Source organism: Canis lupus, chromosome 11, assembly GCF_003254725.2.
Source record: "Canis lupus dingo isolate Sandy chromosome 11, ASM325472v2, whole genome shotgun sequence".
NCBI lineage: Eukaryota > Metazoa > Chordata > Mammalia > Carnivora > Canidae > Canis > Canis lupus.
The window spans coordinates 61,519,365-61,545,885 of NC_064253.1; positions in this window are offsets into that span (position 1 = coordinate 61,519,365).

The window sequence follows — 26,521 nt, forward strand, 5'->3', positions numbered from 1 at the left end:
TTCTTATTCCCCACATGCTCTCTTTTTATAATGTCACTTTCCTTTTTTCTTCATGGATGCTATATCTTCTTTTATTGTTATGAAGATATTATATTTTTAAGCTTACTTTTTCTCCTTGTGTTATAGCTTTCCTTTTGTGTTAATTTTGCTTTCTGTCTTTCATATCTGAGGCTTTCCATATATATCTTGTGATCCTTGTCTAATTATATTTTGGAATCAGGCACTAGATATCTAATTGAAAGCGATGTATAGGGGTAGGAAGTTGGTATGCTTATAGAACAGTGGGCCATTAGTAAGGCATCAGAGTCACTCAGTTTTCTGTTCTCTACCCTAACACTTTTAAAAGTGTTATGGACATCTTCCATTTGTATTGTCTCCCCTATTATTCTTTTTGTCTCCGGGTCTATACTTTGTCACTCCTTTACTGTCATTATACTGCAATTCCTGAAGGGGGAACCAAGATAAATGTATACATTCAAGCTGTGATGCCTGGCTGGAAATCTATACCCATTTTTTTCCCATTAAGAAGTTTGTCATTTTAATAATTCAGCAATAGTAACAATATTTGTTTAAATATGTTTGATTACATTGTCTTATTTTTATTTGCCCTTAATTATTTAATTTTCTTTGCAAAAAAAATTAATCCTTGTGTAGTCAAATTTCTCAAGTATATATCATGTTTAGAAAAAAACTTGCTCATTCAAAATATTCTACAATGTTTTTCTATTCCTTTTATCATTTTTCCTACTGTTTGAATTTTAACTTTGAATATAATTTTGCTTATATTGAGATATGATATCAATTTATTTTTTCTTTTTTTTTTAATTTATTTTTTATTGGTGTTCAATTTACTAACATACAGAATAACCCCCAGTGCCCGTCACCCATTCACTCCCACCCCCCGCCCTCCTCCCCTTCCACCACCCCTAGTTCGTTTCCCAGAGTTAGCAGTCTTTACGTTCTGTCTCCCTTTCTGATATTTCCCAGTCATTTCTTCTCCCTTCCCTTCTATTCCCTTTCACTATTATTTATATTCCCCAAATGAATGAGAACATATAATGTTTGTCCTTCTCCGACTGGCTTACTTCACTCAGCATAATACCCTCCAGTTCCATCCACGTTGAAGCAAATGGTGGGTATTTGTCATTTCTAATAGCTGAGTAATATTCCATTGTATACATAAACCACATCTTCTTTATCCATTCATCTTTCGTTGGACACCGAGGCTCCTTCCACAGTTTGGCTATTGTGGCCATTGCTGCTATAAACATCGGGGTGCAGGTGTCCCGGCGTTTCATTGCATTTGTATCTTTGGGGTAAATCCCCAACAGTGCAATTGCTGGGTCGTAGGGCAGGTCTATTTTTAACTGTTTGAGGAACCTCCACACAGTTTTCCAGAGTGGCTGCACCAGTTCACATTCCCACCAACAGTGTATGAGGGTTCCCTTTTCTCCGCATCCTCTCCAACATTTGTTGTTTCCTGCTTTGTTAATTTTCCCCATTCTCACTGGTGTGAGGTGGTATCTCATTGTGGTTTTGATTTGTATTTCCCTGATGGCAAGTGATGCAGAGCATTTTCTCATGTGCATGTTGGCCATGTCTATGTCTTCCTCTGTGAGATTTCTGTTCATGTCTTTTGCCCATTTCATGATTGGATTGTTTGTTTCTTTGGTGTTGAGTTTGATAAGTTCTTTATAGATCTTGGAAACTAGCCCTTTATCTGATATGTCATTTGCAAATATCTTCTCCCATTCTGTAGGTTGTCTTTGAGTTTTGTTGACTGTATCCTTTGCTGTGCAAAAGCTTCTTATCTTGATGAAGTCCCAATAGTTCATTTTTGCTTTTGTTTCTTTTGCCTTCGTGGATGTATCTTGCAAGAAGTTACTATGGCCGAGTTCAAAAAGGGTGTTGCCTGTGTTCTTCTCTAGGATTTTGATGGAATCTTGTCTCACATTTAGATCTTTCATCCATTTTGAGTTTATCTTTGTGTATGTACATTTGACAAAATACAGCATCCATTCCTGATCAAAACTCTTCAGAGTGTAGGGATAGAGGGAACATTCCTCGACATCTTAAAAGCCATCTATGAAAAGCCCACAGCAAATATCATTCTCAATGGAGAAGCACTGGGAGCCTTTCCCCTAAGATCAGGAACAAGACAGGGATGTCCACTCTCACCACTGCTGTTCAACATAGTACTGGAAGTCCTAGCCTCAGCAATCAGACAACAAAAAGACATTAAAGGCATTCAAATTGGCAAAGAAGAAGTCAAACTCTCCCTCTTCGCCGATGACATGATACTCTACATAGAAAACCCAAAAGTCTCCACCCCAAGATTGCTAGAACTCATACAGCAATTCGGTAGCGTGGCAGGATACAAAATCAATGCCCAGAAGTCAGTGGCATTTCTATACACTAACAATGAGACTGAAGAAAGAGAAATTAAGGAGTCAATCCCATTTACAATTGCACCCAAAAGCATAAGATACCTAGGAATAAACCTAACCAAAGATGTAAAGGATCTATACCCTGAAAACTATAGAACACTTCTGAAAGAAATTGAGGAAGACACAAAGAGATGGAAAAATATTCCATGCTCATGGATTGGCAGAATTAATATTGTGAAAATGTCAATGTTACCCAGGGCAATATACATGTTTAATGCAATCCCTATCAAAATACCATGGACTTTCTTCAGAGAGTTAGAACAAATTATTTTAAGATTTGTGTGGAATCAGAAAAGACCCCGAATAGCCAGGGGAATTTTAAAAAAGAAAACCATATCTGGGGGCATCACAATGCCAGATTTCAGGTTGTACTACAAAGCTGTGGTCATCAAGACAGTGTGGTACTGGCACAAAAACAGACATATAGATCAGTGGAACAGAATAGAGAATCCAGAAGTGGACCCTGAACTTTATGGGCAACTAATATTCGATAAAGGAGGAAAGACTATCCATTGGAAGAAAGACAGTCTCTTCAATAAATGGTGCTGGGAAAATTGGACATCCACATGCAGAAGAATGAAACTAGACCACTCTCTTTCATCAATTTATTTTTTCATAAAATAAAAACTATTAAAGCGACACCTGGCAGTGTTTTTTCTAACCAAGCTCATATTACATCAGTATCATATTTTACATTCTAATATATTTGTAGATCCATTTCTAGATTCTCTATTTTATCTCACTTAATAGCCATGCCCATTGCTGGACCTGTACTACACTTTAAAGATTACATTAGTTTTGTATACATTTTGATATTTTTAACGGCAGATGTCCTCACTTCCTGATCTTCTCTATCTTATATTCTTTTTGTGGCTCCCATCTGTAATTTTTAAAATGAAATTTAGTCAATTTTCAATTTTGAATAAATTTCACTGAAATTTTTATAGCCTGTATAAAATTGTAGATTAAATTGGGAGAGGGGATCTCTGGGTGACTCAGTGGTTTAGCATCTGCTTCCAGCCCAGGGCATGATCCTGGAGTCCCGGGATCAAGTCCTGCCTCAGTCTTCCTGCATGGAGCCTGCTTCTCCCTCTGCCTGTGTCTCTGCCTCTCTTTCTCTATCTCTCATGACTAAATAAAATCTTTTTAAAAAAATGGGAGAGAATTCACATTTTTATTTATTTGAGTCATCTAGAAACATGAATGACTCAGAAGATATTCAAATTTTTATTCATAGTTTTGTTTATAGAGGCCCTGTATATTTCTTAATAATTTCATTCCAGCTATTATTGCATGTATGAATACCATACATTTTCATTTTCGTCTCAGATTTGCTTACCTTTTTCTATCATTCTATTATTTCTAAACAATTTTAGTTAATTCTTCCATATTTTAATTTCTTGTTCAGTAAATATTTCAACTCCCTCTATGTTCCAAAGTATTAGGCACTGAGGACATAATGTTAAATAAGAAGAGACATGGTGGGATCCCTGGGTGGCGCAGCGGTTTGGCGCCTGCCTTTGGCCCAGGGCGTGATCCTGGAGTCCGGGATCGAATCCCGCGTCAGGCTCCCGGCATGGAGCCTGCTTCTCCCTCCTCCTGTGTCTGCCTCTCTCTCTATCTATCTCTCTATGTCTATCATAAATAAATAAATCTTAAAAAAAAAAAAAAAAGAAGAGACATGGTGTCTGCCCTTGGGTAAATAATTATATCATTTGCAAATAATGATAACATTTTTTCCTTTCCACTATATATTCTTATTATTTATTTTTATTATTCTATTAAGATCTCTATTCCAATGTTGAAAAATGATAAAGATAAGCTTCATCTTTATCTTGTTTATAAGATTTGAATAAATATTCAAATAAATTTTATAACATTTGAATAAATTTCACCAGTAAGTATAATGTTTGCTACTAAATTCTGGTTTTTAAAAATCTCAGTGATGTTCAGGAATTTTCTTTCTGAATTGTATTTATGAAAGCTTTATAATCACAAATAATGTTAAATTTCATCAAAGTCCATTTAATTGCTAATTAATTAACTTGTTAAGCCATCCTTGAATTACTGGAATAAACCCCACTTGGTAATTAGAGTGTTCTATTTTTATCCTGCTTGACATAATCTAATCATGTTTCATTTAAGATTCTTGTATTTATAGGAATAAAAAAATGATCTATAGGGTTTTCTTTGTGATCCTTTTTGATGTTTGATATTAGGATTATACTAACACCAAAGTAAATGGGAAGTTCTCCATAGCTCTTTACATTAAGAAATATTTTTAAAAGCACAGTAATTTTTCCCGCCTTTGAAAAGTTTGAAAGAATTCACAAGCAAAATTAGCTAGATTTCTTTAGTGATGTTCTGTTGACACGTATTCAATCTTTTATATATGGTTATTGATATACTCATTTTTGTTTTTTAAGAACCAGTTTGGGAATGTTTTCCTTAAAAGTCATTCATCCATTTTATCAAATGTATTGGAATAAAGTAACATTTATTTGTGAGTTTTTAAGTGTCTTCTGGATCTTTGATTTTATCACTCTTCTCATTCATTTATTTCTGTTTTAATCATTTGGACCTTAGTTAAATTTCTCAAAGCACTATTTATTGGGGTTATGCTTTTCAGTGGTAAAATATACATCTTCAATGTCTATAATTCTTTGCTCAATGGTATTTTTGGTAGAGAAGAAGACACTTGGGTTTGATTTTTCATCCTAAAAATAGAAACTAAAGTGGAACTATTTGAAGAGATGATGGAAAAAAAACAAGATGTAATAGGAACTATGAAAAAGGAGTTTCTGACAAAATTGGTCAGAAACAAATAATTTGGGGGTCAAAAGTAGATCTGTTGTATCTGTGCATAGGATGACATTTACCACATCAAATGTCTGACTTGTTAGGACCTATTATGTAAGATCATAGACACTTAACAGTATGCAAGAATTGACCAGAGCATTATTTCAATTTCCTCATTGTATCAGTGCAGAAACTAAGCCACAAAGAGTTGAAGTGACTTACTAAAGCTTGCGCAGTATGCTAATAAGATGTTTGAGGACTACTTAATCTGACAGAGTTCTTTATACTATACAACATGTTTTTGGTTTTTAAAGATAATATATAGATATAGGTTAATAGAAAGAAATGTAAAGAGGCACTTCTATAAATGCTTTATTAATATTGTTTTGATATGATGCCATACTCCATCTCCATTTCATAGGTGAAGAACCCTAAGCACCAGCAGATTAAAGAAGAGCAAGTTACGATCCAAATCAAGTCTGAAACTTCTTTGAATTGATTGCTTCTCCTGTCAGTAACTCAATAAACAACACCACTTCTTAAAAAAAAATAAATCAGTGAACAGTAGTGCTATGAAGAAACAAATGAGAGAAGTCTTCATTCTTATAAATATTCATGGAAAAGATCTTTAGTTGTTGCTACTCTTTTACTTACAGGAAAAATAAAAAGAATAATAATACTCAATGCTTGCAAGGGTCCAGGAAAATTGGGGCTCATATACCATTATTATAATAATCTTGGAACAACAAATTAGCAAACTAAGGGGAAATGCTATATGTATGAAGGTATTTATTGCTGCAGTATCTAATAAAAGACTTGCGCAACAGAATTAATTATAAGAGAAGGTCTAAGTAAATTGTGGCACACATGAGAATATTGTGTGGCTAATGAAAATATCATTATCATTAAGAATACAAGAGTGAAACAATGCCCTTACTTCTGTGTCCTCACTTGTCTATATGTGGCTCTGTTGGCTCCATACACACTGAAATCAGAGCGAAGGCCAGCTGGACTCTTATCTGGGGACTCTGGGAAGAATGTGCTTCCAGGCTTATTCAAGCTTTTGGCAGAATTCAGTTCTTGGCAGTTGTACAACTGGGGTTGCCATATTCTTGCTGGCTGTAAGCTGGGCTTCACTCTCATCTCCTAGAAGCTTTCTTTCCCCAGATCCTTTCATGGGGCTCCTTCCATCTCAGTATTGGAGAACCTCCCTTGTGTTATGTGCTTCTCACACTTTAAATCTGACTTTTTCTCTTGCTACCAACTGGAGAAAACTCTCTGCTTTTACGGAGCTCCTGTGATTAGGTTAGGTCCACGTGCATAATCTCCCTATCTTAAGGTTGATGTCTGCAAATCCCTTTTCCCATGTAACTTAACATAATCAGGAAACCAAACCAAGGGCCAGTGGGGTCATGAGGTCATCTTAGAATTCTGCTTGACACACCACAGACAGCCACAGCTCCCACTCCCCCTTCCTTCAGGTCTTTACTTAGTTATTAACTTTCCAGCCAAAGGTTTCCTGGAATCTGTCTAAAATTTCAACTGTACCTGTCATCCTCACCCAAATGTCTATCTCCTTTGCCCATTTCTTCCCTCTCTTTAGCACTTACCTTTAACATACAATATATTTTACTTACTTATGTTGTTATCTGTTTCCTTCAGTATATGTAATCTCAGTGAGATCAGGGACTTTGTTGTTGTTTGCTATACTTTTTGCTGCTGGGATGGTGCTTAGACTATAGCAGACACTCAGCAAATATGCATTTAATGAGTGAATAAATAAATGATACAAAATTATATGTAAAGTATGCTTCCAATTACTTAAAAATATATGGTGTCGTGCTTTCTCCAGAGTCCATTGTTGAAGTATCACTTTCCTGTCATGTGTTGCATGGCGTCAGCTCATGGGTCTCTGTGACCCCAAAACTGAAAGCTGCTTTGCACCATGGTGGCTATACCTGGTGGCTTATAGTTACCACCATAAAAAAAAATGAAATAAAATAAAAGTATGAATGCATATAAACACAATTAAAATAGTATTGTTTAGTTGGTAAGATTTTTGCAGGTTAAAAGCTGTTTCCTAAACTTTGCATTGTTGTTATACTGACATAACAAAGAAAATGGCTGTTCTCTAGGGAGTGGGAATTAGCCAAGTATGACATACCTAAGTAAGCAGTTAGTTTTGAGGTAATGTTAAGGACTCTGGCTCATCATAGACAGAAAAACATGCCAGAGGCAATGTGGTAGAGGAGAAGGAGCATGGGAAATGGAATCACAAAGACCTGGATTTGAGTCTCCTTTCTGGTATTTACCAGTTGTGTGACTTGAAAAGTCACTTAACCCCTCTGAGCCTATTTCCTCACTACAGAAATGAGGACACTAAATACTTTCATCATTGGGCTGCTGTGAGGATCATGTGCAATACTATTTCTATTACTTACCACAGAGAAAATGCTCAGTCTTTTTTTTTTTTCTCCATTTCATCCAGCCTTTTGATTGCCAAGAGAAAGGCTGCTTATGCTGTACCAACTTCTCTTCTTCATCTAACCTGTATTCACTTACAGAGAGGGACTTTCTTGATAGGGTAGGACAATTATTTTTGATGAAAGGAATATCACCAAATTTAAAAACAAAATTGGTTCACAATGATTGTAATTAGCTTAAAATGATAGAAACAGAAATTCCTATGTGGATATAAGAACTTATTCTTTGGGCTCCAAAAGACTTCCTTGTACTTTCATGTTATTGTACCTTGAAGTTGTTTAAATAACTCCATTCTATATGACAAGAATTTCAATGTCAAATATTGGTCCCTACCATATAGAATGTAAAAATTTTAATCAGAAATAGGGAGCAATGTGTATAAGTTTTGTCAATTTCTCATTATTTGACCTTGAACCATTCACTTTACCTCTCTTGGCATTGTGGTACATTCTGAGAATCCTTGCATGCATGAAAAATGACTCTTTTTGGTGAAGTAATTCCCATAGTAATAAAAGCTATTATATTTTGAGCATCTAGTATATTCCAAGCATTGTGCTGTATACTTTACTTACATTATCTTTAAAGCTCAAAACAGGTCAAACGGCAGATATCATTGTCTCCATTTTATCTACAAGGAAGTTGAGTCTCAAAGAGATTAAATAAATTGTCAAGAGAAGCACAACTAAATGCTAGAGTCAATCTACTGCTGTAATCTTATTTTGAATTTGGATCGTTCTTTTCAATGTGTTTACTCTCTGGTAGTTTTTTGTGTGTGTCAAAGAGGATTTAGCTCAACATTCTATACCTTCATCTAAGTCCTCAGATTTAAAAAGTTAAGAAAAGTTGATTTGTTCCTTGCTGTACCCTCAGTAACTAGCACAATACCTGTTACCTAGTAGGTGTTCAATAAATGACTTTTGAATGAATGAATGAACAATGTAGGGCCAAGACAGAGCCTTCTGTGTCATGCCTTCATTGACATTGATCCTTTCAGTTATAAATCCACTAGACCATATTATTAAGATATCCTTGTTCTTACACTTTTATCTATAATTATTAAAAGGAGACATTGTGAAATGTTTTGGTGTGGTTAGATACACTATATCTGTAGTTTTCCCCCAAATCTGATCATTTCCCCCAATTCTGATAATCTCTTTTTTAAAAAGTAAAGTTTAAGATATGTTTTATGAACATATTATTTCTTTCATCTTTCTTCCCTCTCTTAGAGTTCACAAATATTAAGTCTTATCACTTGTTCTAGAAAACTACTTGGGATAGACATTAAGTACAATTGTACATTTTTGTAGCACACTCCTTTTGCTGAGGCAAGATAGTATTGTCTATCTTAATTCTTACAAAATTTCTGGCAGAATTTTAATGATACATTTGGGAAATTCTCTTAACAACCACAAGTATTTTGTTAAAAGTTGCAATGTATAAACACTGCATGGACATCTGACCTACATTATCTTATTTAATTCCCCCCAAATCCAGGAGGTAGGCATGAATATCTGAAATTTATCAATCAGGAAGTCAAGACTAAAAGAGCAAAATATCTGCCCAAAGCTACCCATTTGGTTGAGTAATATAGTCAAGTTTCAAAGCCAGACCTCTGAGTCTAAAGATTATGTTTTTAATGAATATATTGTCTAAAATGTAACTTTTCTAGACCAGGAAGGACCTAATATGTTCTGTGACCAGTTCACCTGCTTTTGACTTCAATTTTCTTATTTTAGTTGATTTAGGCTAGGTTATGCTGCAGTAACAAAAAACATCAATAATTTCAGTTTTGTACTTATGTATCAAAATGTGTTTGCACGATTGCAATGGAAAATCATGATGGATAGTCATGCACAGACAGTTAACTCTTTTGAACTCAAAATGATACATAATTATGCCATCATGTCATGGCCAAGGCAAATCACATGGCCAAGCCAAACTGTAAAGAGTGAGGTATTACAACCTTCCAATGTATCCTGAAGGAGAGAACAAGCTGTCAGTGGTAGTGAGTAGTGGTAGTGTCCTCACAAATCCAGGTTTTTTTCCTGCCCTTGTCAGAATTGAAAATATTCTCTGTTTTAGCACAGTAACAAAATATGGATTGTGAAGTTCAGTTTTCATTAAAAATTATACATTGTATATTTTCATATAACATTTTTTGCCATTAGTTCCAATGTTTCCTTCTTGCATCTTACAAAAACTAAGTAGGCCCTTTCGGTTGTCCTTCACACTTGTTCCAAGAGTCATATAAATCTAATTATTATTTTATGACCAGTTGGTTACCTTCATTGTTTATCTCTTTTAAAATATCCTTTAATACTACACTCATTAGAGCTTCCTGTGCAGTTATGCTGACCTTATGAAATTGTCCCCACTTTTTTTTTCTCACCATTATGAAAACTTGCTCTTGTAAAGTTGTAATTTCAGTTTTTTGTGCCTGATGTCCCTGGAGATTTTTTATTTTGGAGATTAAAGGTGCTTTGAAAAGAAGGGCTCAAAATGTTTATTTCTCCCCTTCCTTTATTAGCAAGCTATTGGAGATGTGCAAAATAAAGGAGTTTGAAGAAAAAGAAAGAAACATTCAGGAAAGAGAAACTCAACACAGAAAAGTAGTGAAGCAGTGTCACAAGGTGACAGCTAAATAGTACATCTAGAGAGAACCAGTTCAGATTTCAGCAGGAGGATGGAGGATAGAGATCTCTGGGAAAAAAGTTCTCCTGGCAGTCTGATAGATTTGAAAAGTGCACAGATGATTGATCTGATGGAAAAAAACTTAGGATAGGTGCCTTGGAGGCTACTCATGCCAAAAGGTAATCATTAACTTGAGGAAGAATAAATATTTTGTGAAAAAAATGGAACTGTAACTATTGAATTTGGCTTTACTATGTAAAATATTGAAACAATAATTTAAATACTGATATTGATCAAATGAATTTAGATATAGCAATGGTAAATTATAGCCAAATATCATCCATTCTGTATGCCTTTTCTTTCTAAGTTTTTATTTTTAAGTAATCTCTACATGCAACATGGGACTCAAACTCAAAACCCCGAGATCAAGAGTCACATGCTCCACTGACTGAGCCAGGCAGGCATGCATGCCTTTTGTGGTGAGACTTTATGTCAAGAAGTAGAGATGATCTCCCTTTCCCTAGAATGTAGGCTCTCCCTGTCTCTTGTGTTAACCAATACAGTGTCGGAGAAGTGATGCTGGAGCTTTTGGGGGCTGGACTGTATAAGATCTTACAGCTTCCATTTGCAATATTTTGGAGTGCTTCCCTTTGGAATGCTGCCTTGTGGCTGCCATGCTCTCAGCGCAAGCAAGCCATGTGGAGGAGATCTAAGAGCTTTGATGGAAGCCCTGGCTGACTCCAGCTCCCAGTCAGGCCACCAGCTGAACACAGACACCACAGACACACAGGTGAAGCCAAGTAAGACCAGCCAAACCACCCAGCAAATGCAGAGGAGCACAATGAGTTATAAATCATTATTTCCTTAAGCTATACCAATTTGGGGATGATTTGTTATCCCCAAATAGAAAGCTAAAGCAGTATCTCCATTGTGAGGGTAGAGGAAGTAGAATGATATAAGGGAGCTAAGTCATCAACTAAAATACCAGGAAATTAATAAATAATAGCTTCAAAAGATAAATCAGGAAAAAGAGCCCTATAAGTATATTACTAAAGATGTGGAGATACATACCAGTAGAAACAACTAAAGTGTTTCAGATTGTTGCCTGGGGCCAGACTGTGGGGTGGGCCAGGGGAATACTTTTTCGTTATAGACCTTGTAGTGGTATTTGATTTTTAACATGTGAACAGGAATTGCTTTAATAAAAGTAAAATTTATATATTTTAAAATTGTCCTTGGGATATACAGTCATATGAAGTTAGAGCATGTAAAGGCCTCAGGGTCTGGCAGATATAAATGAGGAGACAGCTCTAATTTGGTCGATGGCTCTCTGTTGAACTTCTGGCCTCTAAAGGTTTGTCCTCCCTCCTAGATCTCCTTTTTCTGTTTCTGTTCTTAGCTACTAGTTCAAAATGAGGATATATTTTGTCATACAGGTGAAGACTTGCAAGTAACTTAGAAGAAAGGAAAAAACAAACCAGGAGACAGCAATAAACTGTCCTTTTTGTATTCAGCTAATTTCTATCTTGACCCCATGTCTTAGAAGAAAATGTAGAGTAAATAGCCCAGAGGCCCTTCAACTACTAAAATCTGAAACAAAAGAATAATATCTTTAAATCACTGGCTCTGAGAATCTCTAAATAACCTGTACAATCTGCCGAAAATTACACTTGTAATTCTTATGTGTTCTTTGGGGTCCCTCTTTACTAGTGACTGTGAATCTTAAAGAACTTGGGGTTCCTTCAGTAATACATGTAGAAATAGCTTTGGAAAATCTGCTTTTTCTCATTTCCTCCATCTTTCCTTTTAGAATTCTTAATGCCATTCTTTGGCCTATTAGAAGTGCTTGCTTCAAGCCATCCATTATTTCTTAGAGAAACACAGTCTATGGCTTCAGCTACACAGTTCTGACAACTGGACAACTTAGTTGGTTCAGGCTTTTAAAAAAATCAATCAAAGCAACTGTTTGGCAAAGTGTGTTGAATGATTTTCTCATTTTTCAGCAAGCTGTTGTGGAATTGTATCACTTCAACTCAAGTGTTCTCTCATTCCCCCAAATATCTCTCTACTCTTTTATGGGCTTTCCTTTTTCTGTCCTATCCTTGCTTCAGCCTCCAGCTTAATTTACCTTCAAAGGAAGCACCACAGGATTATGCTTTCTGGTTGGGTGATTCCAGTAATGAAGGTGGAGCTATTCTTGGGGAATGGATCAAAGAATATTTGTATGGTCAATTTGTATGCAAAAATGTTAAGATGGAAGGGCCAAGTGAAGCCCCTGTGCCTTCTCTATCTTTGCCAGCATTCCTCACTGAGTCCATCCTTGGCCAGTCCAGCATCATCCCAGCTTGTTCCAGACCCACTGGACTTGGAATCCAGTCTTATGCTCACGGGCCATTCTCTAGCCTGCCAAGCATAGCAATAACAAAAGTAAATGGCAGCTGTTGAGCTTCTGCTATGGGTCCAACGTTCAGCTGGCTACTTATTGTTAATCCTTCCAACAACCCTGTATGTTAGGTGTGATTGATTATTCCCATTTTACAGATAAACTTACATATTGTCCAAAGTCACATAACTAGCCACATGTGGAGATAAGATTTTAGTCCATATCTTTCTGACCACAAAACCTCAGTCTACTTTGTGATATTGTCCTGGATATTACTGGCTCCTTGGGCCCTACAAACTGTGCTCATACTATTGTATTGACCTTAAGTAGATAGGTCCAAAATAGCTTAGCTCTGTGTTAAATTGAGTCTCTTTTTCTAGGGGCTTCTCACTGCTACTCTATCTAATGGATTAAACTCTCTTGAGTTTATCTGAATCTGACCAATTCATTTAAATATATTCCTTGAACCCCTGGTTGCTATAGTAGAGGCTGTCTACAGTCAATTCTCTCATCCCCCATTGCCAGGTCTTACATGATGCTCAAGACTTCAACCCTTAAAATACAAACATCTATAAAAAAAAAAAAAAAGGATGATGGTCATATTCATTATTTACTCATGTCATCATTTTCTGAGTATTGTGCTATACTTTGCATGGGACAGAAAGACAAATACCTCAAGGAGCAACTGTCTATTAGGGGTGGTACATAAGTATAGGTATATACCACTAGTTATAGTAACTGTAAGTATAAATACCTATGTAGCTCTTACCATATTCTAGGCACTTTACAAAGGTTACTTCACTTTGCCCTCCCAACAACCCAGTAAGATAGATTCTGATTTATCCCATTTTATAAATAATAAAACCGCAATATGTAGGTAAGATTATAAACTCACATAGTTAGGCTCCAGATCCAAGCTTTAAACACTCCTTGGTTTAATAAAGATACTGCACAGGTTGCTGGAGGATAGATCATAGGAATGAAGAGGAAAGAGAAATATGACCCAGCTGCATCAGCCAGGATGGCTTCCTGCAGGAAGTAGCACTTGAGCTAGGCTCTGAAGGATTGGTAATATTGAGTGGTAAGGGGTGAGTGTGCAAAAAGGGCATTTCAGAAGGAAAGAGGAGCAATCAGCCAGTTGTTCATGGGTTCTGTTGCTGAGGCTCCAAATTGCCTCCTGTCTGAATTGTCACATGAGTCATCGGCCTAGCACTGAATGCCTGGCAGTGTGCAAGAGTGGGTGGCCTTTCTGTTCATAGTCTAAATGTGTCTTTGGAAAAAATACCTTTATCCCCCTTTGGCAGGACTCCTGATTTCTTCCCTGGTTTTTTGCCACCTCTGGAATGGTGGAATCCTTCAGTGAAGAATGTCAGTAGGAAAGGACTTTGAGTGAAGACATTGACCCAGATAGGAGAGTAGCTATGAGCCACATCAGAGGGACGGATTCACTGCCCAGCCTAGGGAAATGCTTTCAGTGTTGCTCCACCCCAACAATTGTTCCTAATGGGGGACAGATGGTAGCAGGCTATTTAACCTCCGTGCATTTCCCGAATGTGACATGTCTCTGCTGGTTGATGACTGAGCTGAGGGTTGGGGAGAAAACTAAAGATGGAATCCTTGCCCTCTGCACCTTTCACCATGCCCCATCTTTTCCCAGAGAAGGGCCATTGTAATGATGAGTTTGTACCTTGTGTTTTCTACTGAGGGGACAGCTCTGAGAGAAACTTGAGAGGAAGTCTAAACATTACCATACATAGCAATGCCCTTGACCACAAGCAAAAACTGTTGTGGAGATTTCTGGGTTTTCTTAAGTCCTAATGTTAAATCCTTTTCTATTTAATCTCATTGCTCATTTAGCATCATCTTGACTAAACTTTTTATTCACATCAACTGATTTCTCCCTTCTAGATGTGTCATCATGGGTGGTCTTTTTGAGTTGTAACCATGATGGTTTCTTGTTTTTCTTTCTCTCTTTCTTTCTTTCTTGCTTTCTTGCTTTCTTGCTTTCTTGCTTTCTTGCTTTCTTGCTTTGTTTTTTGTTTTGCTGAGTTATTGCTTGCCTACTCCTGACATTAGCAATGTACCTATCCTTTCTCTTTCTTAAGTCTGAACTCCAGCCTCACTGATTATATTCATTGTGTTCCAAAATAATGAGTCACTTGATTTGGCAGATGAATTTTAATGTGATTTTTTTTTCTCAAGAGATACTTCGAGAATCCTTAAAACAAGAAGACTCAAAGTCCTTTCATTTCACAAATGGATTTTTATACTACTTCTCTATCCACGTAGATATGTATATATTTTACTTTCTTTATCCCATTTTGGTTGTATCTCCCGGTGGTTGAGGCAAAACCAGGTACATAACTAGCCTCCCTCTGGAAGCTCTAGGATTGCAGTTCAGGCACATGGGAAGAAAGTGTGGTTTTGAGGTGAACAGTGCCTTTTCTTCTGTGGTGTAATGATGCATGGGGCAGATTTTCTCAATAAAATCCTAGTGCCAAATAGGAGAAAACTGAATTTTTAAAAAGGTGGAGGGATAAGAAGTATCCTGTAACAGATTATTCCTCTATGGTACAGAATGCCACATACAAAAATTCTCTGATAGTCTTGAAGAGTCGCCTAATTGAAGAGTTCAATAGGATGTTACGAAACAATCATTAATTGCACTGGATGATTTATGCTCCCATGACTTGTGTTAGTAGTTCAGGTGTGTCCTTACCCTGTCTTTCACTCTCCAATTGCCTTTTTATTTTTATAGGACTACTATTATGTATCTTATTCCTAAAGAATCCTAAGCCATTTTTTCCAAATGCATTGGACTCTAGGCAAAGAGCATCTTTGAACTCCTGGTAGTGTCACCGGATATTTGCTGGTGTGCTGGTTGAATTAGTGTGCAGCTTTGAATTTTCTTTCCAGTGAAGTAAGGTTTTAAGGCTCTTGCAGATTCTCTTAATCTTTTGCAACACATGAATGATCCCTCCATTCTAAAGGCCACATGGTTGATTTGGTAATTTCTATAGATCTGTCTCTCACTGGTTTGCTTTTGTCTGCTCATTCCTTTTCTGTTACTTAATTATTTCATGAGATTTTGCTCTACCTTATTTACCATCCCCGATTCAGGCCATCCCTTATTCTTTTCCTCAACTTTAGAGCTTTACAGCCTAGCCTCCAAGAGCCTGGGGTTTCATCTCTACATATTGCACGCCATTTCCCCTCTTGTTAACTGAAGCAGAGACTAGGAATTATGTAATTCCACACTTCATTGGTCAATTGTAGGGTTGGCTTTATGAGGATTTTGTCTCTGAAGACCTCATTCCATAAGAACTATGGTATCCTGAAAGATGGGAGAGCAGAAGGGCAAGTCACTGGCTGGAGTTAGAACCTGTCTGCTGTTACTTCTTGTTCATTAGTTTGGTTGGAAAATATTGCTTTTTAGAATTCTATGCAGGAAGACTTTATGTATGTGTTTTTAATTATATAAACTCTATGTTTTAATAATAATATACTGAGGGCTTTTAAAATATTTCAGGTTTGTTTTATTATAAAGACTATGCGATTTTTAAATGTATTTAGAATTTGGTGTTTTTATTTTAAGTTTTTGGTTAAAATAAACTGTAGGTTCTAAACCCACAATTTTGATTCAGATTTGAATATAATCAATTAGACTAATTCTAATACATTTTGCAAACTCAAGGCTTATAAAACATTTTTAAAAGTAATTGAAGATAGCATTTAAGAACTATGTTAAAAAGTTTACTAATTCAGCACTGGAAACTTTAGCCAAAATATCAAAATTAAAAAGATAAGAAACAACAGTATGTGGAGTTCAGGAAATCTCAAACCTTCATGTTTCCAGTCTTTCCATCTTCTAATTCATCTTTTTTTTTTTTTTTTTTTTTAGTGCTGCTGTAATGCTCTTTCTAAAATATAACTGAAATCAAGTGGCTTCCCTGATCAAAAGCCTTCAGTGACTTCATATAATTTCATAAATTAAGTCCAAATTCCAAAAATTGAAATCTCCCAAAAATCTCCAGTGTGCTTTTAACTGCCCTTATGCTCATATTTTTTCCATTTGCTTTCTTCCTTACTTCCTCTTTGTCTCCTTCCCTTTATCCCATCCTCCCTACTGTCCTTTCAGAATATTAAACATCCACCAGACAAAGTAGTAAATACCAGACAAAGAGGAATGAGTCATTCCGCAAAGACTGTCTGTCCACAGTCTTCTGAAAAGATCCACAATAAATTCTATATACTCTCGTTTTATTGTCTTTGCTCCACTGTGTTCCCATCATCAGTCTACTCTACCTTTCCTTCACCTCAGATGCCATCTCCATCACCATCTCTCCCCATCTATACTCTTCCTCAGTCCAAACTCCTTTCCTTTCTGAACACTCCACAACCTAAGGTGCCCACCTTCTCTGTGCTTCCTATAGTATAGCTTTTCTTCATTAAATTTTTTTCTGATTGTGAAAGCAATTTATACTCATACTCATTCTATAAGACTTTAAGAATAGAGATAATTATAAAAACAAAATATGATACATGGTCTCATGTACAAAACATTCATGGAGAATCTGGATGTCCAGGTTCTAGTTTCATCTCTGCTCTTTAGGAGGTGAGGGGCATTGAGAATCACCTATCCACTGTAGGTCTCATATGTTTTCTCCTCTAAAATATGGGAACTGAGTTTCTTGGTCTTTAAGAATCACTCTGGTTGTAGAATTGAATGTTTAATTTCTGTGTCCATAAATTTGTAATGTCTTGGCTCCTACACTGGGCAGTGATGTGTTCTTCATTGTTCCACCCAGTCACTTGGCCCAGATTGGGTCCTCCAGCCATCTTGGAAGAGGCATGTGTCTGTTAATTTTAACTCCAAAGTCTCATAATTTTATCTCCAGTAGACTCAATTTGTAATAATTTTCAGCCATTATATCAAATTTATTACCCAGCTTATTTAATGGTGAAACATGCTGGGCTTGAGTTTCATTATTAGTTTTAGGGTTTATTAAACTATGTCTCTGTACTCTTTTTTCTTTATTTTTTCCCCTTCTAACTTAAAATGATAGCACCAAGCAAAACATTAAAATTCTATCCACTCAAACAACACTGTAAATATTATTCAAATTAGTTTTGTTCAAGTTCATTGCAAACCCGTATGATGCATGAGTCTGTATTTAATGCTATCCCTTCTTCTAAAACTTGAAAAGTTTTATTTCTAGGTAGAACTCAGATTTGAAGAATTGGGAAAAGGTTAAAACCAGGAGAGTAGCAACTTTATTGTAAGATTCTTGCCAGCAGTATTGGAAAACTGGATTGGGGTGTATATTTATAACGTCATGTAGTTCTTTAGAGTTTCTATGCACTTTTTAGGACATTATTCCATAGCATATCTCCTCTTTCCTAAATATGGTATCCAGGAAACTCTTTATTTGTGTTTGTTACATAACTACCCAACAGAGAAGTCCCTGATTCTTATATAAGCAACCAATAGATATTTTGTTTCCTCTGGACTTTCCAGTGTGGAGGATGGGGTGGAATGGAACCAGAAACCTAGTCCTGGGAATGCCACTTGTTGGCTGAGTGAATGTAACCAAATGTCAACTTCCCCATAACTCCATTTCCATCGCTTTGAATTGAATTTCTTTTCTTTCCAAATTGTGGTGATGATCAAATAAGGTGATATGCGAAAACTTTTTGAAATTTACGAAGTCCCCTAGGAGGTGACAGGGGTAAGCTCGTAGGTAAGCAACCCCAGGGTTCATGGGAAAGATGTCCCATGCCCTGTCTCATGTAAAATCTCTGTTTCTTTGTTAGAGATAAATAGAATTGAGGGATCAATCCACCTTATACCTTACTTCAGCACTGTAGTAATAGCAACATGTAAGCAGAACTTCTATACTGATGTATTAATTGCTCTCATCTACTATTTCCCATTGCTTCCTGTTACTTCCATTTCTCTATGCCCCCTAGAAATGTTTTAAAATTATTTGATTAGAATTTTACACCCATGGTAATTAGCACTTTTAAGAGTACAAGCATGAAAGCACCCCTACAATATGAGGTCCCCTTTAACATAACAGTATCATATCCGGTTGTTCCAGAGGGATGAGAAAACAAGCAAATAAAAAAGCATTTGTTACTGTCAAAATGTGAGAGAACACAAAGTAAGATGACACAGGAAATCAATTGCATATATTGTGAAATTCCACACTCTTGTTTGCTATTGTATAGTATAAAAATACATCACACATAACATTTCCTCCCCTTATCAGAATAGAAGCAAGCCAATCAAAAAGGGAAACTCTCAGTGTTATAACCTTTTCTTTCAGTTTTATTAAGATATAATTGACATGTAGCATTGTATTAGTTTAAGGTGTACAACCCAGTGATTTAATATATGTGTATATTGTGAAATGATCACCACTTTGAGTTTAGTTAACATCCATTACCTCACATAGTTACAGATTTCTCTCTTTTTTTCTGATAAGGACTTTTAAAATCTACTTGCTAAGCAACTTTCAAATACACAATGCAGTATTGTTACCTGTAGCTGAGTGTCATCTTCTGAACTGGTCTGCCAATATCATGTTAGATTATGCCACCTGCTCCCTTCCAACTATTTCTTACCAGAAGCTTCTGAGGCAAAACAACTGTTTTCTGCTAATGTAGCAGATCCTTGGCATAAGCTCTGTGTGGTCTTTTTTTCTTTTTTAAGATTTTATTTATTTATTCATGAGAGACACACACACACACAGAGAGAGAGAGAGAGAGAGAGAGAGAGAGAGGCAGGGGGAGAAGCAGTCTCCATGCAGGGAGCCCGATGTGGGACTTAATCCCAGGACTCCAGGATCAGGCCCTGGGCTGAAGGCAGGTGCTAAACTGCTGAGCCACCTGGGCTGCCCCAAGCTCTGTGTTTTGAAATAGCAGTATACTTAGGTCAGATAGGTTGATATGTTTGAGTTGCTGAATTTTTATTATATTTTTAAATATATAGGTAATAGCTCACATAAATGTTTTTCCATATGTATTATCTTATTCATTTTTATGGAATGAGATTCCAGAGCCGAGCTCCAGAGAGGTCAAGTCATTTGCCCAAGGTCATGTAACCATTGGAGAATTGAGTGGTGACCTGCTTTTAAGCCTCAGCCTCCTCCCTTTGCCTTTTGCCATTCTAAATCATTCTCCCTCATCTCTTAGCAGTAGTAACTTTCCTCTCATCAATACTCTTGTCATTCTTCTTCCTGGACCACGTTGCTTCTCACTTTGAAGGAAGCAGTTCAATCAATGATTTGGGAGAATCAGTAAATGTCATGGCAGCTGGTCATGGATGCTGCTCTTTCACAGAAATTAACAGGAAGAAACAGTGTTTCGGTTTTTTTTTTTTTTTTTTTTTTTAAGACGCAGCGGCTATGTACTTAACCTCTATCATTGAGACCATTTCTACTGACTAAGTTTCTAAATTCTCAGCTTATTTCCTTACACAGGAAATTCGTCTTTGGGAATGATGCTGTCCTTCATGGGTTTCATGGGGAACAATGAGACATTTCAAATCTTATTATCTGATAGATTCAGTCCTCCTAATAGAGAACAAAGGCAATTTATGTGGGTAGAAAACGTGAGTCAGTTTGCTTTCTAAAAGATGCGAGAATATCAAACCATAAATTCCAGGTAGACCTGTTTCTTCTCAGTTTAGAGGCTGCCTCCTGACTCACTCTATACTGGGAAAAAATATTTATGGAGGACAACTGTAACAGACCATTTCCACTAGAGTCATGTAGCTTTCTGGATTCTCTCATGACTCGACAATGATGCAAGCTTGTCCTGTTTTCTTAGACCTTCTACCTTTCCAGACAACCAAATAGCTGTTATTTTACAGGGATCAATGTAGTGTTAAAGTGGCATCTAAAATATAAAATGGGCCAGATATATGCAGTTCGATGTGAGGGACTGTAAATGAATGTCGGTGAGATTAAATGAATTTGTATTAAGCTCTAGCCATAGGTCAGGTGCTGAGCTGTGTACTTTTTTTATACATAATCTCAATTTGCATAACCACTCTCCTCTGAGGTTGGTAGACTAAAGACCAACCTAGATCTGACATAGCTGAAACCGTAACTGAATTGCTTTATCGCTATGTGTGATTTAGCTTCCTAATCAGTTTGAACTAGTTCCTGTATGAACCAGTTTTAAAGACAACTGATTCTCATGGAGCATTTTTAAATGGCAGGTCCACTAATCTCTCCTGGCTTTACATTGGTGGTCAGCTAAGGGATGGAGGGTTATTTTCATGTTTCATTTTCAGGTGAGAACTTTCTATGTATCTGGAAAGTAAGGAGCCACCTGGTACAATATGTTGGACTAGATAAAGAGAGTAGACTGTTTGGAGTCAGACAGACCAGGGTTTGAATCCCAGCTCTACACCATTGCTGTGTTGCACTAGGGAAGTTACTTTACTTCTCTGGGGCTCACTTATCTGTAACTTGAGTGTCACAAAACCTATCACACAGAGTTGTTGTAAAGATTAAATCAGATAATGTTTGCTAAGTGCTCTGGAGATACTGGATGGTCAGCAAGAAGGAGGGAGGGGCAAGAATTGAGGAGGAGAGCTCTGTGAGATATGGCCCATTAACCAAACATGTAATATCAGAGTGTAAAGAAGACAAGGAAAGGGTGAGTGGTCAAGATGTTTCCAGGCATTATGACCCCTAAATAAAGGCTTTGATGAGGGAAAATACTAACTACAACTGAAGACAACAGCTTTTCCAAGATGGCCTCATTAAATGTTTAATTGAGTGAAAATATTTTGTGGGTTTCCACACATTGCCAGGAACCTTATGCAGTGTCTTATTCTTTCTCTAAATGTCTTTGTCACTATGCAGAGACACAGACCCTGTACTTGCTGGAAAATCTATCTGCTGGCTCTGACAGAGAACACAAACTGATTACTGAGGTTAAAGTATTTACTTTTCTTTGATGTGTCTCTTTTAGGACAATCTCTCCTGCTTTCCCTGAGAGGGTGGTGGGAACAGTGAGTGAAATGATTTACCAGGAAGATAAGTGAAGGAGGCTTCAGGTGATCTACGAAGCTGGAGGTCACTAAGAGGTCAGGCTAAAGGGCTGCATTCCAGAGAGCTAATATTGGGTGAATTGGGTTGTTCTTATTTCACCCAAGAGGTAATTGTCCCCCAAAATGCATTGCCTGCAATATTTCAGATTGTCTTGATTATATATGAACTCACATATATTGTACTCTCTCCTCTGAGTGGCCCTGGCCTAGTTAAGTCCTGTGGGGAATGCAGAGGAAGCACAAGATGTGGTCTCTGCTCTCAAGGAGCTTATTTAGCTAAAAAGAGAGGATGGAAAACTTAAGAAATAATACAAGACATATCAGTATGTTCTTGATCCTGAATTTAAGTGAAGTAAGAGACCAAATCCTTATGTTCTGGCAGACATTGATCACTGATGAAATATTCATTAAACCATCTGAAAATGGAGAGAAAATAAGGACTCTATTTTAACATCAATGTACAGGTGTATGTACATGTTATAGAAAATCTATGATGTGATTATTATACTGTATTTCATTCCATTATGTTTTCATTCCATTCTATTTCCATAAATTATACATATATTATCCAACTGTCTTTCCTTGTAACTCTTTAATTTTGATCCCATTATTTTTCCTTTAGTTTTTTTTTCTTCAATCTTTCAATCTTTTCTTTATTTTGTGAAATGGTCACGAGACTTTTAAACTACTGTTTCTTCAAGTTCTATATTTGGCAAAAATATGTGGGTTGCCAAAACTTTGAGATTTTAATGCCCTTGGTCGCTAAGAACCACTGGTTTGAAACAGAGAGAGGTGCATATGTCAGGGGTGGCAGGAGGAGACTTCTTGGAGAAAAGAGCTTACTGATAAAGAAAGAATGTGTCAGAAACAAGTAGGTAGTATGTTGAGGTGGTTAAGTAAAGGCCAGTTTAGGAAGCTACATTTCATATAACAGAGAATGAGGGGCCATTCATTGTCTTGAACTAGAAAGCGACATAATGAAAACTGCATTTTAGGAAGGTGAGTTTGTCTTAAGATATGATGAATTAGAAGAGGATAAAATTAGCAATTTATTGTAAGAAAAATTACTTATAGAATCCATCGAGAGTTACTAAAGGCCAGGTGGTATTCAAGAAATTTGCAAATGGAAGAGTCAATTAAGAGGGAAAAATAGAGGGCAGCCCAGGTGGCTCAGCAGTTTAGCGCTGCCTTTGGCCCAGGGCGTAATCCTGGAGGCCTAGAATCGAGTCCCACTTCAGGGTCCCTGCATGGAACCTGCTTCTCCCTCTGCCTGTGTGTGTGTGTCTCTTTCTCTGTGTCTCTCATGAATAAATAAATAAAATTTTTTTAAAAAGAGGGGAAAAAAGCATCATACTGTTAATCTACGGATTAATAGATTAATAATAGATAACAGACTTATTATCTATTATCCATACATTAATCCATGGATTTCCAAGCTTTTGTTGCTTATAAAATCGTAATATGAGAGTTGGGATCTTTCCTTTTTTGGTCACTTACTGTATCATGCTGGGCAGCATAGCAGAGTGGGCAAGAGGGCAGGCTCTGGTCTAGTGTTAATCTTGGCTTTGTATTTTACAATTATGCAACTTTGGGAAATTTAAGCTTCACTTTTCTCATATGAAATACATAAAACACAATATTACCTACATCATAAGGCTTTTGTGAAGATTAAAAGAGATGATGCAAGTGATATGCTCAGCAGAGCATATGGTCCAGAGCAGGCTCCGAATAAGCAAAGCTACTGTTTTTATCTGTGTGTTCTTTGGCAAGACACTTACTCTTTCTGAGCCCTGGTATAGTCAGGTGTGAAAGGAGGTGAATCAGAACTACCTTGAGCATTTATTGCAAGAATTAGAAGAGATGGATGTGAAGGTACTTTGAAAACTGTAATTTGCTGCATGGATGCTAGCTTTTATGGTTATTGTTGTTCATAATAACTGGTGTCATATATAAACCATGTGTCCAGATCCTGAGCTAAAATAGGTTCTTTTACATTTAAATGGTCTGTTGGGCTTACCATGGATGTGATCATCTATGCAATGTTCTTAGGTTAAGGGTCTGGCCCTGGGCTGTAAGTGCTGAGCTGAGGTAACAGAAGTTCATGTTAGGTGGCCCCCAAACCACATCAAGAAGGCCTTTCAGGTTATCCAGAGCTCTAGATGCCCTGACTGCTCTGGTGCAACTGAATAGGCTTGTCCTGAGCCCATTGTAGGAGCTCAGTAACCTCTGTCTTCTGATGAGTAATTTAGGCCATGCTCATTCAGTCAATCAAAAAACAATTTCTGAACACCATGTGCTGTGCCCAGTAGTAAGTACTCTGAGTAGAGGAAGAAATCATTCAGAGATCCTATGTGGAGGTACTCACACTCTAGTAAGGGAAATAAGCAGAACAATGGACAGAGCAGACTATGCGAGGCTTCTGGATGGTTCTAGGTTCCCCACTGAGCACTGTGTAGTATAGGGGACACAACTCAGGGCACAGTGTCAGGAGACAGACTCAGCCAGTTACTAGCTATGTGGTATTATTAGTCAAGGAACTTAATCATTCTGGCCCTTGGTTTCTGCATCTAGACAGTGGTAACTATATACATACTTCCCATAGTTGTTAAAGATATCAAGAGAACCAGCATCTGGCCCAGAGTAAGCTTTCAACATATGGCAGCTGTTTTTACTAGAGGGAGAGTACAACATGCACACACACAGAGCAACCTCTCTTCCACATGAACGTATTTCCTTTTAGTTATTGTCTATAGCTGAAGGAAAAATATAAGATCAGAACCAGACTTTGGATTAGTGAAAATTAACTTTTGTTCTGTTCCAACAGCTAAACTCTGAAATACATTTTTCACATGTACTGTTTCTGTAATCCCTAAAATAGCTAAGGGGAATATTATATCCCCATTTTCTAGATTAAAAAAGCTAAGGCTCTGAGGGTCCAAAATTTGCTACCCAGGGAACATAGTTAATCAGGGTTAGGCTGGGATTTGAACCCAAATATTTCCCATCTTATACAAACTTACCCATAAGTTTTATCCTATCATTCACAGTAAAGTCTAGAAATCTGAACTTTTAGATTATTATATGCCACTGCTACATTCATGCAGATTAGATTATATATAAAATCATCATATGTTTCCTTATTTTGACTAAAGGACATATCCAGATATGTTTTAGATGGCCTTTCATTCTATAAATAATACCATATGAATCATCCATCTATGAATTAAGACAAACTTCTTTGGGAATTGCTTATGTTTCCATAGTGACATGCCATTCCAAACAATTAACTATGGCAGACATTGTATTATAGTCAATATAAGAGGGTGGTTCAGTCAGTTAAGCATGTGCCTTTGGCTCAGGTGATGATCTGAGGGTCCTGAGATCGAGCCCCAAGTCTGGCTCCCTGCTCAGCTGGGAGTCTGCTTCTCCTTCTCCCTCTGCCCCTCCCCCTGCTTGTGTGTGCTCTCTCTCTGAAATAAATAAAAATAATTAAATATATATATATATATATGTGTGTGTGTGTGTGTGTGTGTATATATACACATATATATATGAATGAGGACAGAAATTAATATTTGTTGAATACCTACCATTTGGCATATATACTATATACATTATTCCATTCGATCCTGAGATTTATTTATTCAATAAATGGATATTGGGTGCTTCTTCTGTTTCAAGCTTTCTAGGTGGTGAAGGTACAGGATCAAACAAAGCAGACAAAACCCATTCCTTTGTGGAAATTTAGCATTCTCTTGGGCGATATAAACAATAAATAAAAGATATATTCCAGATGAAGAGAAGTGCTATGGAGAGAAATAAAGCATAGAAAGAGGCTGTGAGGTGCTGATAGGATAGTTGGGGTTTGTCTCTAATAGGAAGAGTCTCTCACTTAGGCAAAGACATTGAGTAAAGACATAAAGGAGTTAAGGGAGTGATCCAGACTGACATCTGAGGAAGAGTGTGTCAGGTAGAAATGAATAGCAAGTGCAAAAGCCCTGAGGTAGGAGTATGGCTGATGTGTTTGAAAAACAACAAGGGGGCAGAGTGGTGGTAGTGAAGTGAATGAGCAAGAGACCAGTAGGAGAGGAGATCAAAGAGATTATAGGGGCCTGCTCAGGTGGAGCCTTGTGGACCATTGTAAAGATGTTGGCTTTTATTCTGAGTGGGATGCTAGCCACTGGAGAGTTTTAAGAAGAGTGACATGATCTGACTTATGTTTGAAAAAGGTCACTCTGGCTGCTAAAAGCATAGAAAATGTGTAGAAAGCTTTTTTGCAATAATCCAGGTAAGACAGGATGGTGACTTAGACTTGAGTGGTGGCTGTCGAAGTGAGAAGTGGTTGGATTTATGATACATTTGAAAAGTAGACCTGACAGCATTTGCAGATGGAGGGGATGAGGAGTGTGAGAGAAAGTGAGGAGCCAAGGATAATTCCAAGACTTTTGGAACTGGAACTGGAAGAATGGGATTGCCTCCAGTGGGGATAGAAGACTACTGAAGGATCTGCTAATTAGCAACTTGTTCACATCCACACATCTAGGCTTTCCCCCTTTCAGCCCTGCCTTTTTCCACTTGGGCAAAATCCACAAAATGATGAAATCACTCCAGTTCATAAGCAGGCATGGTGTGGACAAAAGACTTGCCAGGGGCTCTGAAAACAACTCTCTTTCTTCCCCTTCAGACTAATTAGGAAGCAAATTCTTGTGA